At 38.2% G+C, this 17906-nt stretch overlaps 1 protein-coding gene across 4 annotated transcripts in view; it reads right to left on the reverse strand.

Moving 5' to 3' along the window:
- The window catches only part of SNX31 (sorting nexin 31), a 96062-nt gene that overhangs the window by 72173 nt on the left and 5983 nt on the right, over positions 1-17906 (reverse strand). For 3 of the 4 annotated variants that reach the window (XM_020969437.2, XM_020969430.2, XM_020969416.2), the window contains exon 2: positions 249-327. The exons of the other annotated variant lie outside the window; for it this stretch is intronic. The gene's annotated coding sequence lies outside the window, so the exon portion shown is untranslated. The remainder of the gene's footprint in view (positions 1-248; positions 328-17906) is intronic. 4 annotated transcript variants of the gene reach the window in all.

Below are 17906 nucleotides of genomic sequence, written 5' to 3' on the forward strand. Positions count from 1 at the left end.
TTTGACTCAGTTCTCTACATATTTTAGAAATGAGGCCTTTATCAGAGACACTCGCCGTAAAAATTGTTTCCCAAGCTTCCTCCTTTCCTTCTAATCTTGGTCATATTGGCTTTGTTACAACACGCATTTATTAAAAGCCTATGACGAACCCTGACTACTAGTTGTCCTCGGTGAAGGGAAGATTATAAAAAACAAACAAACAAACAAACAAAATGCATGACAATTACATAATGCCCCTGGGAGCTTACCTTGTTCTGAAGTCTCCTGGAGTCAGGCTGGGTCTAGTTCCACTTGCCCCCTGTGCCTGGTCAGGCTCTCTAGAAGGACCTGATTGGGAGTAGATTATATTGCCAGATAGTTTTATTTCTAGTTACTGCATTTTCTTATTTTTGTATGGGGCCAGTATACTGCTGGCCATAGACTTAATTTATGGTTACTAGAATTTAATCTCCTTGAGGGAGTGGCTGATTCAGATTTTGTTTTGCTTTTTGTTTGTATCTTTCTATTCTTAAAGCTTAGTACAATGCCTTGCATGCTTTCTCAATTGAACTTAAATACAATGGGGCTTGGGGGCTATCTATATTCCAAAATTTATTCTGCATTATTGAAAGTCTTTACCTCTAGAATCCGGGCTAAGGTCCTAGAATAGAAATTGGAAGAAGATTCTTCCCACCAAAGAGCTGTGTCACTTAACCTTTCCAGATTCAGAATCCTCGTGGAGTTGGACTAGATCACACAATGTCAAAATTGAAAGGAATCCCTGAGACCATCTAGTCTCACAGGTTCCTAAACAGGAGTCTCTTCTATAACCTCCCTGACAAGTGGTCATCCAGACTTCACTTGGAGACTTCATGTAAGGGGCATCCCTTTAAGATTCTCTCAGCTGTAATATTTTATAATTCTATGATGAATGGTTGACAAACGTTGAAGGTAGATGGGTTGGAGGGACCATAATTAATACAGGGAAAAATCCTCAATGAGAAAACTCATTCTCCCACTGTAGGTGGATACTTCTTTGGAACTTAGAGTCTTGACAATTGCCTAGAACATCGATTGGTTAAGTGACTTGTCGAAGATTACATAGTCAGTATATGTCAAGGGCAGGATGGGAGGGAACTTGAACCCTGATCTCTTTCCACCATGCCATGCTGCCTCTGGTTGAGAGGTAGGCGGAATCCATATGTGTGGATTTTAACTAGACGTTTGAAAATACATATATAATACAGAGACTCAGTCTTAAATGAATTGTGGAATTAGAGAATACTCTTAGCAATGGATCCTTTCAATCAGTCAAGAAAATCACAGGAAATAATAGAGATATTTTTGTTTATTCGTCTGAAGGGAGAATCATTTCTTGACCAGCCTTGGGGTGGAAGACAAAGAGAACCCAGAGGTTTTACACCATTTCAGAGTGGAAAATAGCTAAAGCAAATCTGTATTACCCCCAGTTTTGAGGACACATGCTTCTTCTATTGAAACAAATTATCAAAAATGGGAAGCGAACAACAGAAATTATGTTGATACTGACCGTAATTTCATCCAGAAGCATAAATTAATTGCTGTAGCAAAGGAGTTCAAAGGGGAAAAAAAAGAAACCCCCAAAAGCCTTAGTCAACAAACATCTGTTTGTTTGTTTTGTTAGGCAATGTGGTTAAGTGACTTGCCCAGAGTCACACAGCTAGTAAGTGTCAAGTGTTTGGTCTAAGGCTGGATTTGAACTCAGGTCCTCCCAACTTCAGGGCTGGTGCTCTATCCACTGCGACACCTAGCTGCCCCAACAAACATCTGACTAACTTGCCAAATAGGAAAAGATGTCTACCAAAGGCAACACTGGCTTAGAATCTAAATTTGTATGTAAAATCTTAAAAAGAAGAATGTTGGATGATCATAAGCAGGATTATCTCATCAAACAGAGAAAAGCAGCGAAGAATAAAAACCAGCTTAGAGGAAACTTGTGTCCCCTTTTTTCTTACTCAGTATTGCCTGTAAACCCCTCATGAAGCCTAAAAGAAGCCAAGAATAAAAAAAAAAGTTCATCTCATGCCAGTCAAATTATTATGTCAAGATCAAGTGAAGCTGATGGGAATAAGAAGGGCCAAAATAGGATTCGAAGACCATTCAAGAGCCAGATCTTTATGCCCTTCCGACATTCTTATGGAAGCAATAAGGAGATAAAACACATGCCACCCAGCAGATTCCAAAAAATTTTGGTAAGCAAGGTCAAAAGAGCTAGAAGTACTCTTAACGTGCAACAAATCTTATACTGCTTACAATGTTTCCTCTAGGAATTGGAATAGGAATTCCTCCAGCTCTGCTCAGCTAGCCGTCAAGATCACCAATCCAAATGTCTGGCTGAGGAGTGAAGAAAATGAGTAAACTGTTTTGCACATTTTTATTTGTGTTAAATAAAATGCCAAACTACCATCTGGGGGGGAAAATAAAGAAAAGTTGGCAAGATATTCAACTAAGCAAAGCTATCCCAAGGGTATTCAAGGATGAAAATGGAGAGAAGATTAAAAAGAGAAGAAAAAAATGGAAACACTTTGCAAAAAATGTTTACCCACTTTGTCCATCAAGGATAGTGGACCCACTATACTTGGATCCTGACTTCACAGTCCCGGAGATGCTTATAATGTAAATAGAAAGGGCATTAAAGACAACAAAAGAAAAGTCCTTCTTTGGTCAGCTTGGATGAAGTACATATAGTGAAGATAACACGTTGAAGACAATACAATTGTAAAGGCATCAAAGGACTGATTCATAAAGCATTATGACAAAATCAAATATTGACCTTAGATCTGATATTTGATTCCATTCTGTAATTGATTCTATTCTGTAACTGCCTGAGCCATCTCTTTTGCCTCTGAGTTAAGTTGAGAAGTTCATGAGTCCTGAAAGTCAGCTTTCCTCTCTATTATGTTTGAAAGCTAAGTTTCCCTATAAATCACTTTAATTGAAAGAAAATTGTAATCTCTGTACCACTAGCTGCCCTTGTACAATTGGAAGAAACCTTGTCCTTGAAAGATGCAGGTGGATGCCAGGGAGTCTGGTCTGTTATCTCTACAATGCTGGCTGTCCTTCAAAAAAGTCAGGCCTGTTATCACTGTGATACTAAATAGCCTTGCAGGTGGATACTACCAATAAGCTTTCCGTAAGAACAAAATGGAAGGAAAGGTTGTTGCTATGCCCACATTCCAAACTTCCATCCAATTATATTGTTTTCCATCATCTATGATACTTTGGAACTCATAACCAATTATATTATTTTTTGTCTGTGATGTTTTCCTATTCTTTGTTCTCTTATACTTCCCAAAACTATATGAAGGCTAGTAAGCCCTACCTTGTGGTGTTTTGGTTGACTGAGGAGCCAAGACCAATTAACTGTAATTGTTGGTTTTACCAATAAATTGAATGTGCTTGGAACATTGTACGTCACTTTACCTTAATTACGGTCTTGACAATTGAAAGGCAGGGAAAATACCCAAGTGATGTAAAAAAAATCTCAGACCTTATTGGCTCCAAAAACAAGTTACCAAAAAAGCATCAGCAGCTATCAACCTATATGCCAACTATTAGCACATCTACATGAAATTGAGGGCATCCTCTATGAGTATATTAGTAGAGAACCCTCAAAGGAATTTAGCCTGTCTCTCCATGCAAGGCAGACCAAGTGAATGAAAATTTATTGCCTAGATTTCAAAGGGTATCTGAAGGAACACCGTAGAGAGTTTATCTAACATTATATCTATCTGGCGTTGCCAATACAGGTAGACGATGAACTGAACCCAGAGTTGAAAAGGAGAAGGAGAGTCTACTGGTTTGCTTTCATAAAACTGCAAAGCACTTTACTAATCCCAAGCTTCCCATAATGGTAAAGGCCTATATATTTTTAAATTTTTCTTTATTTTTTGCTTACATTTTAGTTCTGAATTGTCTTCCTCCTTCCTTCCCCCCCCCAACACTAAAGAAGGCCACCATTTGACACAGACTTATAGATATATGTAAAACCACAGTATACACACTTCCATTAATCGGTTCTTTCTCTGGAGGTGGGTAGCATCTTCCTTCATAGGTCCTTTATAATTGATTCGAGTATTTACAGTACTGAGAATAACTTGGTTGTTCACAATGATTCTTTGAACAATATTACTGGTACTGTATACAGCATTCCTTGGTTCTACTCATTTCACTCTTCATTATTTCATGCAAGTCTTTACATGTTTTTCTAAAATCAACCAGCTCATCATTTCTTACAGCACAGTTGTATTCTGTCACAATCATATTCCACAGCTTGTTTAGCCATTCCCTAATTGATGGACGTCCTCTCAATGTCCAGGTCTATGCCACCACAAAAAGAGCTGCTATAAATATTTTAGAACATATAGGTTCTTTTCCTTTTTCCCTGATCACCTTGGGAAACAGACTTAATAGTGGTATGGTTGGGTCAAAGGGTATACACAGTTTCAGAACTCTTTGGGCATGACCCCAGATTGCTCTGCAAAATGGTTGGATCAGTTCAGTTTCACCAACAGTGAATTATTGTCCCAATTTTTCCACATCCCCTCCAACATTTGCTGCTTTCCCCTTTTGTCATTTTAGCCAATCTGATAGGTTATAAGATGATATCTCAAAATTTTCTTAATTTGCATTTCTCTAATCAATAATGATTTATAGCAGTTTTTCATATGACTATATATAGTTTTGATTTCTTCATCAAAAAGGCCCACATTTTCAATACAAACATTTTACTGTTGTTGCTATATGCTAGTAGTCAAATGTGGAACACCACTGCCTCCACAGAAAACAATGGAAAGGGCAGCTAGGTGGCGCAGTGGATAGAGTACCAGCCCAGGAGGACCTGAGTTCAAATGTGACCTCAGACCAAACACTTGACACTTACTAGCTGTGTGACCCTGGGCAAGTCACTTAACCCCAATTGCCTTTAAAAAAAAAAAGACAATGGAAAGGCTGTTGGCTGTGAGCAGGCTACAACATATAATCACAGAGAAACTCTGAGGGAGAACAGAAATGAAAGCTGTCACCAAAAAATGAAAGAATGAGAAAATGGAGTGGTCATGAGAGTAGGGGGTGGCAGGTGGTTGGAGAAAGTGTTCCACTGGTACTTTCGAGATATTGAGGAAAAGCAAGGAAGGCCTCTGTCTAACATTTTGGTTGGACTCCATGTTGTGAAAATCGGGAAGGGCATGAATAAGAACTGGACAGGATAGACCAACTCGGATAGTTCCAATCTGCTTCAGCAGAAGGAACTCCTGAATCAATGAAATCACAGATGCATTTGAGGACTTTAGATTTCTTCAACCTCATTCAGGCCCTCATGCGTTCAAGTTTAGCCTCAGACACTAGCTGTGAGACCCTGAGCAAGTCACTTAAACTTTGTTGGTTTCAGTCTTCTCAACTGTAAAATGGGATAATAATATCACCTACTTCACAGAGTTAGTGTAAGGATCAAATGAGATAATATTTACAAAGTACTTAGCATAGCATAGTGCCTGGCACAGAGTAGTTGTAACATAAATGCATGGGCAGCTAGGTGGTGCAGTGGATAGAGTGCCACACCTATTTTCAGGAAGGCTCATCTTCCTAACTTCAAATCTGAACTCAGATACTTAATAGCTATGTGACCCTATGCAAGTCACTCAACTTTATTTGCCTCAGTTTCCTCATTCATAAAATGAGCTGGAGAAGGAAATGGCAAACCACTCCAGTATTTTTGCCTAAAAAAAAAACCAAACCCCAAATGGGGTCACAAAGAGTCAGACGCGACTGAAAACTGATTGAACAACATATAAACGCTTGTTCTTTTCCCTCCCACATTCCCTGGCCACTCAGCATCTTAAATATGATATCTACAAGGCCTGATGACAAATGAGTTGGGTTGCTGATATTGCTTATATACTCATTCTCACTTTTTAACGGTCTTGTCACATACGTGATTTGAAAATCTACACTATTATTCAACTCAACAAATATTTCTTAAGTGTCTCCTGTGTACATAGCACTATGTCAGCCATTTTGGGGGAGACAAAATTTAGATACAGCTGTCTTGGCTCTCTCTCATTTGACTTGCAGTCTATTAAAGGGAAGTGACCTCTACAAATGACGATAGTACAAAATAGTACTTAAACAGTGTACACTAGACTTGCATAATACAAAGACTGGGGGAGAAAAAGGTCCTTCCTGAGAGAAGAAGGCAAAGGGGATTAAGGAAAATTCAGCAGAGATGAATTAGAATTTGATGGGAATTGTGCAACCCCAGTCCTAAAACCCACTGGAGACAATCCCTGACCTTTGAGACTGTGATTACCTTTGCATAGAGGGATAACTGAAAGTCTGAAAGTAAAGAACTTTGATCTATCTTGAATCTGATTCTCACTAACAAGGGGAACCTGGGTGCTGGCTTGGAAGTGATGGGAAACTTGAAGAAACTACTCTCTCTTTGTAAACTATGCTGCCAGCTCTCCTGTCATCCTTCTCCTCCCTCTCCTTCTAGAACCTGGACTCTGCCCCTGGAACCCTGGGCTTGGATATGCGAGCCCTTCTTCATGGGAACCAACCACCCATGTCACTTCCCCACCATTGCTAACCGCCATTCTGGTTCCTCTTTGTGTTATCTTCCTCTGTTAGAGGAAGCTCCTTGAGGACAGGGACTGTTTTGCTTAATTGTATTAGTATTCCCAGGACTTAGTGCAATGCCTGGCACTGTGCTCAACAAATTAAGTGCTATTCAGTAAGTTATCATTCATTCCATGTTAGAATTTGTTACAGAGAAGGAGGAAATAAAAGCCAAACATGGCCCGAGGCATCCTAGGTTTGGGGAGAGCAGATTTCAAAGAATTTAGAGAAAGGATAGTTAGGATCCCATGCACTAAAATTCAATCAGGCACAAAATGGATAATTTTGATTACATTAAATTTAAATGGTTTTGCACAAATAAAGCCAATGCAACCAAGATTAGAAGGAAAGGAGAAAGCTAAAAATTGTTTTACAATCAGTGTCTCTGATAAAGGCCTTAATTCTAAAATATATAAAGAACTGAGTCAAATTTGTAAGAATACAAGTCATTCCCCCAATTAATAAATGGTCAAAGGATATGAACAGACAATTTTCAGATGAAAAAATTGAAGCTATCTATAGCCATATGAAAAAATACTCTAAATCACTATTGATTAGAGAAATGCAAATTAAAACAACTCTGAGGTACCACCTCACACCTATCAGATTGGCTAATATGACACAAAAGGAAAATGATAAATGTTGGAGAAGATTGGGAAAATTGGAACATTAATGCATTGTTGGTGGAATTGTGAACTGATCCAACCATTCTGGAGAGCAATTTGGAACTATGTCCAAAGGGATATTAAACTATGTTTACCCTTTGATCCAGCAATACCACTACTAGGTCTGTATCCCAAAGAGATCATCAAAAAAGGGGAAAGGACCCACATGTACAAAAATATTTATAGCAGCTCTTTTTGTAGTGGCCAAGAATTGGAAATGGAGGGGATGCCCATCAGCTGGGAATGGCTGACCAAATTGTGGTATATAAATGTAATGGAATACTGTTGTGCCATAGGAAATGATGAACAGGTGGATTTCAGAAAAACCTAGAAAGACTTACATGAACTGGTGCTGAGTGAAGTGAGCAGAACCAGGAGAACACTGAACACAGTAATAGCAACATTGTGCAATGACCAACTTTGATAGACTTAGCTCTTCTCAGCAATAAAATGATCTAAGACAATTCCAAAAGATTCATGATGGAAAATGCTATCCATATCCAGAGAAAGAACCATGGAGTCTGAATGCAGATTGAAGCATACTATTTTCTCTCTTTTTCTTTCTCTTGGTTTTTCCCTTTTGTTTTGATTGGAAATGTGCTTAATATGATTGTACATATATAGCCTATATCAGATTGCTTGCCATCTTAGGGAGGGGAGAAGGGAAGAAAGGAGAGGGAAAAAAATTTGGAACTCAAAATCTTGTGAAAGTGAATGTTGAAAACTAAAAATAAATAAATATGGGAAAAAAATCAATCAGGCAAGTCTGCCCAGGAGAACTAGCAGGCTCTCAAGAACAAAATTCTGAAGGCACACAGAGAAACTATTCTGATATGTACATGTACATATGCCATGTACATGCACAGGGAACCAACCAATGGACTTAGATTTTTGAGAATATTGAAGATGAGAACAAGGATAAGTAACAGAAGAAGAATTCATAAGCATAGAATATATGCTATAGGAATCGTGTCAGAATTAACAAAACTCAAAATGAATTGAGGTTCATGAGGAAAGCTAAGCATAAGAAAAAAAGCCTTTTAAAAACTATATGGGAGGGGCAGTGAGGTGGCACAATGGATAGAGTACTGGCCCTGGAGTCAAGAGGACCTGAGTTCAAATCCAGTCTCAGACCAGACACTTGACACTTACTAGCTGTGTGACCCTGGGCAAGTCACTTAACCCCAATTGCCTCACCCCCCACCAAAAAAAAAAACTATATGGGAGGGGGAAAGAGGAGTATTCAAGAAGAGATAGGACTGCTATTCAGTCATATGATAACCAATGATGGAGAAAAGGCAGAGTCGTTTAACTCTTGGTGTATTTCTCTTTTCTCTACCAAGAAGAATAAGAATATTTCTGGGAGGGGAACAACAAAATAAAATGACCAATAGGGAGCTGATATCCAGGTTAGGTAAGGTGATTGTAGAAGAGCTAAGTGGAATTCATGAATTCAAGTCACTTACTTGGCCCAATAAGTTGTATCTTAAGGGTACATCCCCTTAATAGTATTTTTTCCAATGATATGTAAAGATAGTTTTCAACACATACATTTTTGTAAAATTTTGAGTTTTAAATTTTTCTTCCTACCTCCCTCCATTCCCCCCTCCCCAAGATGGCAAGCAATCTGATACAGGTTATACATGTACAATCATGTTAAATATATTTTCACATTAGTCACATTGTGAAAGAAGAATCAGAACAAAAGAGAAAGACCATGAGAAAAAAAAATGAAAATAGTATGCTTCAATTTGCATTCAGACTCCATAGTTCTTTCTCTGCATGTGGTTAGCATTCTCCATCATGAGTCTTTCGGAATTGTCTTGGATAGCAATGATCTTTGAAAGGTCATAGAGAAAGGGAGGGGTGTTGAAGGACTGGAGACGAGAAAATATCCCAAATTTTTTGAAAAAGAAAGAGAATGAAATTTGCAAACTCTAAGTTAGTGAGTTTGATTTTGATTATTAACAAGATTCTAGACTATGTTATTAAAGGGTATGTAGAACACAACTATAAAAGAAAATGGGATCATCTGGTTTCATCAAAAATGGAACACGCTAGACTGGTCTTATTTCTTTATTTAATAGAAATAATTTACAGGGCTACTGGACTGGTAGATCAAGAAAATGCTATAGATATGGTTTACCTAGATTCTATCAAAATATTTGACAAGGTCTGTCACGCTATTGTTTGTGGGAGAGATGGAGAAGTGCGGGCTGGACAACAGTTCAATTAAGTGGATTCATAGAATCTCATAATTTCAGAATTGGAGGGGGCCTCAATGGCTATATAGTCAAACCTCTACCAGAAAAAGAATTGAGAGCCCTCTCTAGCATTGCCTAGCAAATAGTCGTCTGAAAAATCTCAAGGGAGGGTTGAATGACCAGACACAAACAATCATCTTTAATGGTTCAGATTTAGGAAGAAGGCTGCTGGGAGTGGTGGGGGGGAGGGAAGAGAGGGAAGAGGAGAATAAACATTTATACAGTACAGTATATAAATATTATCTCATTTGATCTGCATGCAAGGTAGGTGTTATTACTATCCACATTTTACATTTGAAGAAACTGAGGCAGAGGTTAAATGACCTGTCTAGGGTCACACAGTTAGTAAGTTTCTGAGGCTGGATTTGAACTCAGGTGTTCCTGACTCCAGGCCTAGTTCTTTATCCACTATGTCACTAGCTACAGTGGAGTGTCCCAGAGACATAGGTACTTAGCTTAATATTTTAGGCTGCTGTAGGACTACACTCAGGAAGAACTGAGTTCAAATATAGCTTTTGACACTTACTAGCCCTGTGACTCTTGGGAAGTCACTTAACTTCTGTCTGCCTCAGTTTCCTCCTCTGTAAAATGTGGATAATAATAGCGTTTACTTTCCAGGGTTATTGTAAGGATGAAACGTGATCACATTTGTTAAGTGCTTTGCAAAGCTTAAATTGCATCATGATGGTCATGATGATGATGACCTATTATTATTAGGTCCTATTTTTTTTTTCAAATTTATGGAATGTAATTCTTTCTCTCTTCTGCCTCTTAGAATCCCTAGTTTTCTCCACAACTCAGCTCAAACTCTATTTAAATTTTAGTTGCTTTTTTAAAAATCAATGACTTATTAGAAAAAGGTATATATGGCTAGCTTTAGAAAGTTGATGATGGCACAGAATTAGAAGGGATAGGTAAAACACTGGATGACATAGTCAGCATCTGAAAAAGATCTCTGGCAGGCTAGGACATTGGACTCAATTGAATAAGATAAAATTTAATAGAAATAAATGTGCAGTCAGTGTTTAAGCTCCAAAAATTAACTTCACAATTACAAAATGGAGAAGCCATGGCTAGACAGCTATTCAGATTAAAAGATCTAGGGGTTTTAATGGATTGTAAGCTTAGTATGAGTCAGTAATATGTTATGGCAGCCAAGAAAGCTAATATAATCTTAAACTGTATCCAGAACTAGGAAGATGAGAATCCCTCCATACTCTTCTCTGGCTGACTGCATCTGCAGTATTATATTCACTGCTGAGTATCACAATTTAAGAACATTGATAAGCTAGAAAGCATCAAGAAGAGAACAATCAGAATGGTGAAGGTCCTTGAGTTCAAATTGTGTCAGAAGATTAGTTGATGAGAATGGGAATGTTTAGCTTAGAGAAGACTTGAGCACCAATGCAAATATTTGAAGGGCTTTTGGAGGGATTAGACTTGTTCTCCTCTCCTACAGCAGGGGTTCTTAACTTTTTTTTTATATCATAGATCTCTTTGGAAGTCTGATGAAAACTATGGACCCCTTCAAGGAGTGCTTTTAAATGCACAAAATAAAATATTTAGGATTACAAATGAAACCAATTACACTGAAATACATGTTAACTCAAGTGAGTTAACGTATGTAAAGTATTTTATATACCTTGAAGTGCTATATGCATTTTAGTTATTGTTATAACAGCTACAAAAATATGTTTTTTAAAAATGCATATACCCTCAGGTTAAGACCCTGTTTCCTAAAAGGTAGAATTAGGAGCAAAGGGTAGAAGTTGCAAAGAGGCAAACTTGGGCTTGGTATCAGGAAAAATTTCCTAATACTTAGAGCCATCAGAAAGTGGAACGGGTAGCCTCAGGAAAGAGAGAGTTCTCCCATAATAGGAGGTCTTTAGACAAAGGCTGAATGAGCGTGGGTCAAGGACGTCATGGAGAAGATTCTTGTTCAGGTATTGGTGGGACTAGATGGCAACGGAGGGACTGTTTCTAGCTGTGACATTCTGTGACCGTGATTTGTCAGATTTTGGGGAACAGCCTCTATTTATTCTTCCCCACCACAGGACTGGTTGGAAGGCAGTTACACCAAACCCAGTAGAACTGCCCCAGTGTTTAAGTCAAGTCTCATGCAGTATCAGAGTTCTCCCTACTGTGAATCAACATTTTCACCCGTGACTTAAACCCAAACGTGCTCTGATCATAAATGCCAGATGCTCATTGCAAGACCAACTGAAGCTGAAAATAGCAATACTGGAACCAAGTTCTTCATTCATAATGAAGAGATGAAAAAAAAAAGTCATTAGATTGCATTTCACTTCGTAATTTTTCAAAATGACTTTGGTCAATGCAAAAGAATCCAGCACTGTTTTTGTTGGTTTCTCTACATAGGAGTAGGGAAGAGAAATTGCTTTTTTATGTGGCACATTTAATTTCCATTTTTCCACAATAGTCTGGTCCTTGGAGCAATTCCTTGGCCTGCTAATGGAAAAAAAAAATAGTTCTTCTCTTGAAGATAGAGGGATTATTCTTAGTGATCTGGAAATAGAACAAGTGAACTTTCCTTGATAATATCGCCACTTCATAGTGACCAGATAACTACAGATTAGTTAGAAAGCAATAATAATAATAATAACGAATTATTCTTAATGGACAGGCTTAGAATCCACTGGGCATAACATTGGTATGCTAATGCCACTGATGACCATGGATTTTAGCCAAAAGCTGTAACTAAAAGGATGCAGCCACTAAATAAATGAATGAATGAATGAATAAATAAATAAATAAATAAATAAATAAATAAGTGGATGAGTGAATGAATAAATAAATAAATAAACAACCACCCAAAAAAAGCCCTGGAAATATAGTAATTTATTAACTATTGATATTTTTCTTGGTATGAAAAGCCGAGGAATTATTTTTATAGAGACTTGTTACATCCTTTACACACTGGCTAGTACACGAACCAGTTAATATTCCTTTTATTTTTACATCACTAACTTTAGGAAGGAGATATTTTGCAAATGACCCAAAAGCAAATTCACTTTAGCAAAGAGGATCTCTCTCTCTCTCTCCCCCACACCCACTATTGACCATGTTATCAGAGACTAGATCAACAATAGACAATGCATTCAGAGGCAGAACACAGACAGGTATAGAAAGATCCAAGGGAGGAAGCTTTAAGGAATTTGACCAAAGAAGAATACTAATTATTGATGTCAATTATAGACTCAAGAAAGGCATACTAGTAAGCAGGAGCTGTGAGTTTATCCTTTAACTATGTGAGTTCTCCATACGTGTGTCTTCATACCATCGTACCCTAAATTTGAGCCCACTTCTCCCATAAACCTGTGTGTATTTGTGGAAGAGTGCGCTCCAGACTTTCAGAAGGGTGCTTCGTAGTAATTGTTCTTGTTTCTTATGTTAATCAATTTGATATTGTTGTTTACTCACTTCAGTCATATTTGACTCTTCATGACCCTATTTGGAGTTTTCTCGGTAAAGATACTGGGGTGGTTTGCCATTTCCTTTTCCAGCTCATTTCACAGATGAGAAACTGAGCAAAAAGGGTTAAGTGACTTACCCAAGGTTACAAAGCTAGTATCTAAGGCCGGATTTGAACTCATGAAAATGAGTCTTTCTGACTTCAGGCCCATCACTGTTTACCACTCAACTTAGCTGCCTTATGTAAATAAATACCCTTTCTAAATTGAGATCTGGGTGAGATGTAAATGGGAAGCACACTGGTGGGGGCTTACCAACAATAGCGCTAGAAACTCAGACCTTCAAGGTTATATCTAGAACCCTGAGACTATCAGCCACTCTGTAGGGACACAGTTCACAAATTTGGGTGGAACTTGAAGCAGTCCTTGAAAGATTTCTACAGTAATCATCCATTGGTGCAATATGACCTCAAGATTCAGATTTGAACCCTTCAGTCTGTATCATTGCTTTGTATAGATTAAGAATTTTGGGGCAGCTAGGTGGCGCAGTGGATAGAGCGCCAGCCCTGAAGTCAGGAGCACCTAGTTCAAATCCAGCCTCAGACCAAATGCTTGACACTTACTAGCTGTGTGACCCTGGGCAAGTCACTTATCCCCATTTGCCTAAAAATTAAAAAAAAAAAAGAATTTTACACTTATCAAATTCAAAGGACATTTTGATAACTTTTGAGAATGATTCCACAAGACGAAGGAGCTGTTTAACTGTGCTGTTGTTGTTACTGTAAAAGGAAGGCCTTGGAATAATCATTTATGGGACCATTGGCCCTTATTTCTATCCTCATATTTGATACTTCAAAAACAGCAATTACTTTCTAGGCACTCAGACTGGAACTAAGCTGACTCGTCCCCTTTTTCTGAATCCACACAGCTTTCTGGGAATGCCTTTCTGTGATCTTTTGTTTCTTTTTCCTTCTTCTTGGCTCCCCTTCCTCCTTCACAGTAACAAGAACACAATGTAAATTACAATGATACCTCTAAGCTTAGAAATAATCAACTTGAATCGTCAATTGAATCTCTATTGTTTAAGCTTCCTTAAAAGAACATTTTGTTCCTTCAGCAGAAACTTGATCCCACTTTTACTTACAGGGAACAAAACAAGAAGCAGGCCCTACTTACTGTAGGACAGGATTGACTCTGGATAATAAATTAGTGGGGTGAGATGAGGGAAGGGCCTAGCCAGCTGAGCCTGTTTTACTGTACACGCAATTGGGGTTTAATATCATTAAAGAAAAAAAAAAAGAACCTGACACTCTTAATGGCTTTTCTACTTCTCTCCTTACTGAGTTTGAAGGCCAAAGTTGAGCTAGTCACTCCAGTGGTGAGCTGGTCAGACAAGTAGGAGAAAAATGCTGCTAGCCACTGTGTGGCCATAAACAAGAAGGGTTCTTGTGGGCCATCTCTAACTTTGGGAGGCTTCACATTCCCACCAGGCTGCTGAATTAAGCCTATTATTGAACACACAGGCACAGAGCAAAATGGAACCTCAGAGTTGTAAGGGACTGCAGGGGCCATAAAATACAATCTGAACCTGAGCAAAACTTCCAGTGGGAAGGAGCCCATTACTTTTTTTTTCAGAGGGATTTTTTTTATTTAGTATTTTATTTTCCCCCAGTTACACGTAGAAAAAATTTTTGACATTCATTTAAAAAACTTTGAGTTCAAAATTCTCTCCCTTCCTCCCTCCCCACATTCCCTCATCAAGAAGGTAAGCAATTGATATAGGTTATATGTTCGATACAGGTTAGTCATACGAAGCATATCCATAAATAGTCATGTTATGAAAGAAAACATAGACAAAAAGAAGAAAAATTAAGAAAGTTTAAAAAGGTATGATCCAATCTGTATTCAGACACCATAATTTCTTTCTCTGGGGATGCATTTTTCATCATCAGTCCTTCAGAGATGCCTTGGATCATTGTATTGCTGAGAATAGCTAGGTCATTCACAGCTGATCATCTCACAATCTTGCTGTTTCTTTGTACATAGTACGTTTCATTTTGCATGAGCCCGTGCAAGTCTTCCCAGGTTTTTCTGAGAGCATCCTGCTTATCATTTCTTATAGTACAATAATATTCCATCAAAATCACATACCACAACTTGTTCAGCCATTCCCCAATTGATAGGCTTCATCTCAATTTCTAATTCTTTACCCCCAGAAAAGAGCTGCTATAAATATTTTTCTACATATAGGTCCTTTTCCTTTTTATTTTTTATCTCTTTTGGGATATAGACCTAGTAGTGGTGTTGCTAGGTGAAAGGGTTTTATAGCCCTTTGGGCATAGTTCCAAATTGCTCTACAGAATGGTTGGATCAGTTCACAACTCCACCAACAGTGTATTAAAGTTTCATTTTTCCCACATCCCCTCCAACATTTGTCATTTGTCTTTTCTGTCCTATTAGGCAATCTAATAGGTATGAAGTAGTACCTCAGAATTATTTTAATTTGCATTTTTCCAATCAATAGTGAGTTAAAATATTTTTTCATATGGCTAGATAGCTTTGCTTATTTCATCTGAAAACTAATCATATCTTTCGATCATTTAGCAATTGGAGAATGAGCCCATTACTTCTTAAGGAAGCCCATTCTATTTTTAGACAACTCTAATTATTAAGCTTTTCTTTCTTTCAAGTCTTTTGTGTCACTTCAGAGCAGGGATTTTTAATCTAGGGTCTGTGAACATGTGTTTTTTTAATTACTATTTTGATAACTAGTTAAATATAATTGGCTTCCTTTGTAATCATATTTTATTTTATGCTAAGTATGGTACACTATTCTAAGAAGGGGGTTGTGGGATCTGCCAGACTTTCCCATGACACCCACACAAAGAGTTAAGAGCTCCTCCTGTAGATATACAAACTGATGAATGAGTGGTTTAAATGGACTTTTTAAGATTTCAAAAATCTGAAAAACCTCCCTTCAGAGACAGTCTTTTAAAGTAGATGGAATAGATAGCCTTCTACAATGTATAACGTGAGGAATCCTTGCTCCCAAATGTTCTTCCTATCACCTCTCAGTGCCTAGACAGTCAGTGCTTTGAATCTTGATTTTTAAGTCTTTAAAGAATTTGACGAGTATTTATTAAGTATCTAATATGTGTAGGGCCCTGTGATAAGTTCCAAAAACAACACAATGCCTGCCCTCAGGAAGTTTATAATCTAGTTTATTAGAGATGTTGAAGAGTTTTTATTTATTTTCTACTTATTTTATTTGTTTCTGATATGGGGGAGGGAATGATTGAGGGTTGCGATCTGCTGGAGAAGATGAGAATGAATAGGATAAAGGGCATATGTGGAGCAAATGGCCTTGGTAAAGACAAGGGCTCCTCATAATCAGAGTGGAGGAAATTAGGAGAGACTGGAGAAGAAGAGGGTAAGGAGTTCACAGTGAATGGTCTCAATTTTCTAACTTGGGAGGGAAGGGAGCAAGAGGGAGATTTGAGGAAAAAGAGTTGAAATAAGGGCAGCTAAGTGGTGTGCAGTGGATAGAGCACTGGTCCTGGAGTCAAGAGGACCTGAGTTCAAATCTGACCTCAGACACTTACTAGCTATGTGACCCTGGGCATTTAACCCCAATTGCCTCACCAAAAAAAAAAATACTTGAAATGGCTTTTGGAGGGGAGTGAGATGGTGAATGAATTAGAGGGAGATTCAAAGAAGGCCTCCTCAGCAGGGGAGTGCTCAGTTGAGGTTTATTGTTATTCAGTTGTTTCAGTCATGTCTGATTCTTCATGACCCCATCTGGGATTTTCTTGGTAAAGATACTGGAGTGGTTTACCATTTCCTTCTCCAGCTCATTTTACAGAGGAGGAAACTGAGGCAAAGAGGGTCAAGTGACTTGCTCAGGGTCACACAGATAGTAAGTGTCTAAGGCCAGATTTGAGCTCAGGAAGATGAGTCTTCCTGACTCCAGACCAGGCACTCTATCCACTGTGCCACCTAGCTGCCCCACATTGAGGTTAGCTAAGATAAATTTGTACCATACTTAGGCAAAACAATTGTGTGAATTCCTTTCCCTCCTTTGAGTAACACTTGAGTAGGAACAGATGAGGTCAGTGGTAGGAGTAACATTAGGCAAAGGATTAATGTTGATAGGAATAGGATTCAAAAGTAGAGAACAATATGAGGTTGAAATCTTTACTATAGGATCAGCACTGAGAAAAAAGACAAGTGGAGCGAAGGCTGGTGAAATCAGAATGTAATGACCTGATAAAATGCTGAGGGAGGGTGAAATTGGAAATTGCAGTGAGTAAGGCATGGAATGATAGGAGGTCATGATTAGATACAGAAATGAATGTTAGGGTTTTTGAGTAAGGAATAAATGAATTTTTTTTTAAAAGCATGTATTTATTTATTCAGTACTTTCTATGTCCAAGGGCAGCTAGGTGGTGCTGTTCAGGGGCTTTTCCTTTTAGGGTTCTAGCGTGAATCCTGTCCCCATCAGTGAGACATGGGTCAGGTAGAACCTAGAGTCAGGAAGACCTGACCTCAAATCCAGACACTTACTTAGCTGTGTGACCTTGAACAAATCATTTAACCCCTGTTTGCCTCAGTTTCCTCAACTGCAAAATGTGGATAATAATAGCACCTACCTCTCATGGTTGTTTTGAAGATCAAATAATGATATTTACAAAACATTTAGCATAGTATTTAGAATGTAATAGGTGCAACATAAATATTAGCTATTATTTATTATTATTATTAGGAATGGGGGAGGATGAGGATGAAGGAATGGAATGTGAAGATTGGGTCTAATTTACTCCTAGGTAGTCAGACATTGTGTAATACAGAAATAGGGGAAGTAATAGGTGGTAGAGTTTTCTAGCCATTGGAGTAATAATAGATGGCAGATGGAT

Source organism: Phascolarctos cinereus, unplaced genomic scaffold (genome assembly GCF_003287225.1).
Source record: "Phascolarctos cinereus isolate Bilbo 61053 unplaced genomic scaffold, phaCin_HiC Scaffold_4;HRSCAF=312, whole genome shotgun sequence".
Lineage (NCBI taxonomy): Eukaryota > Metazoa > Chordata > Mammalia > Diprotodontia > Phascolarctidae > Phascolarctos > Phascolarctos cinereus.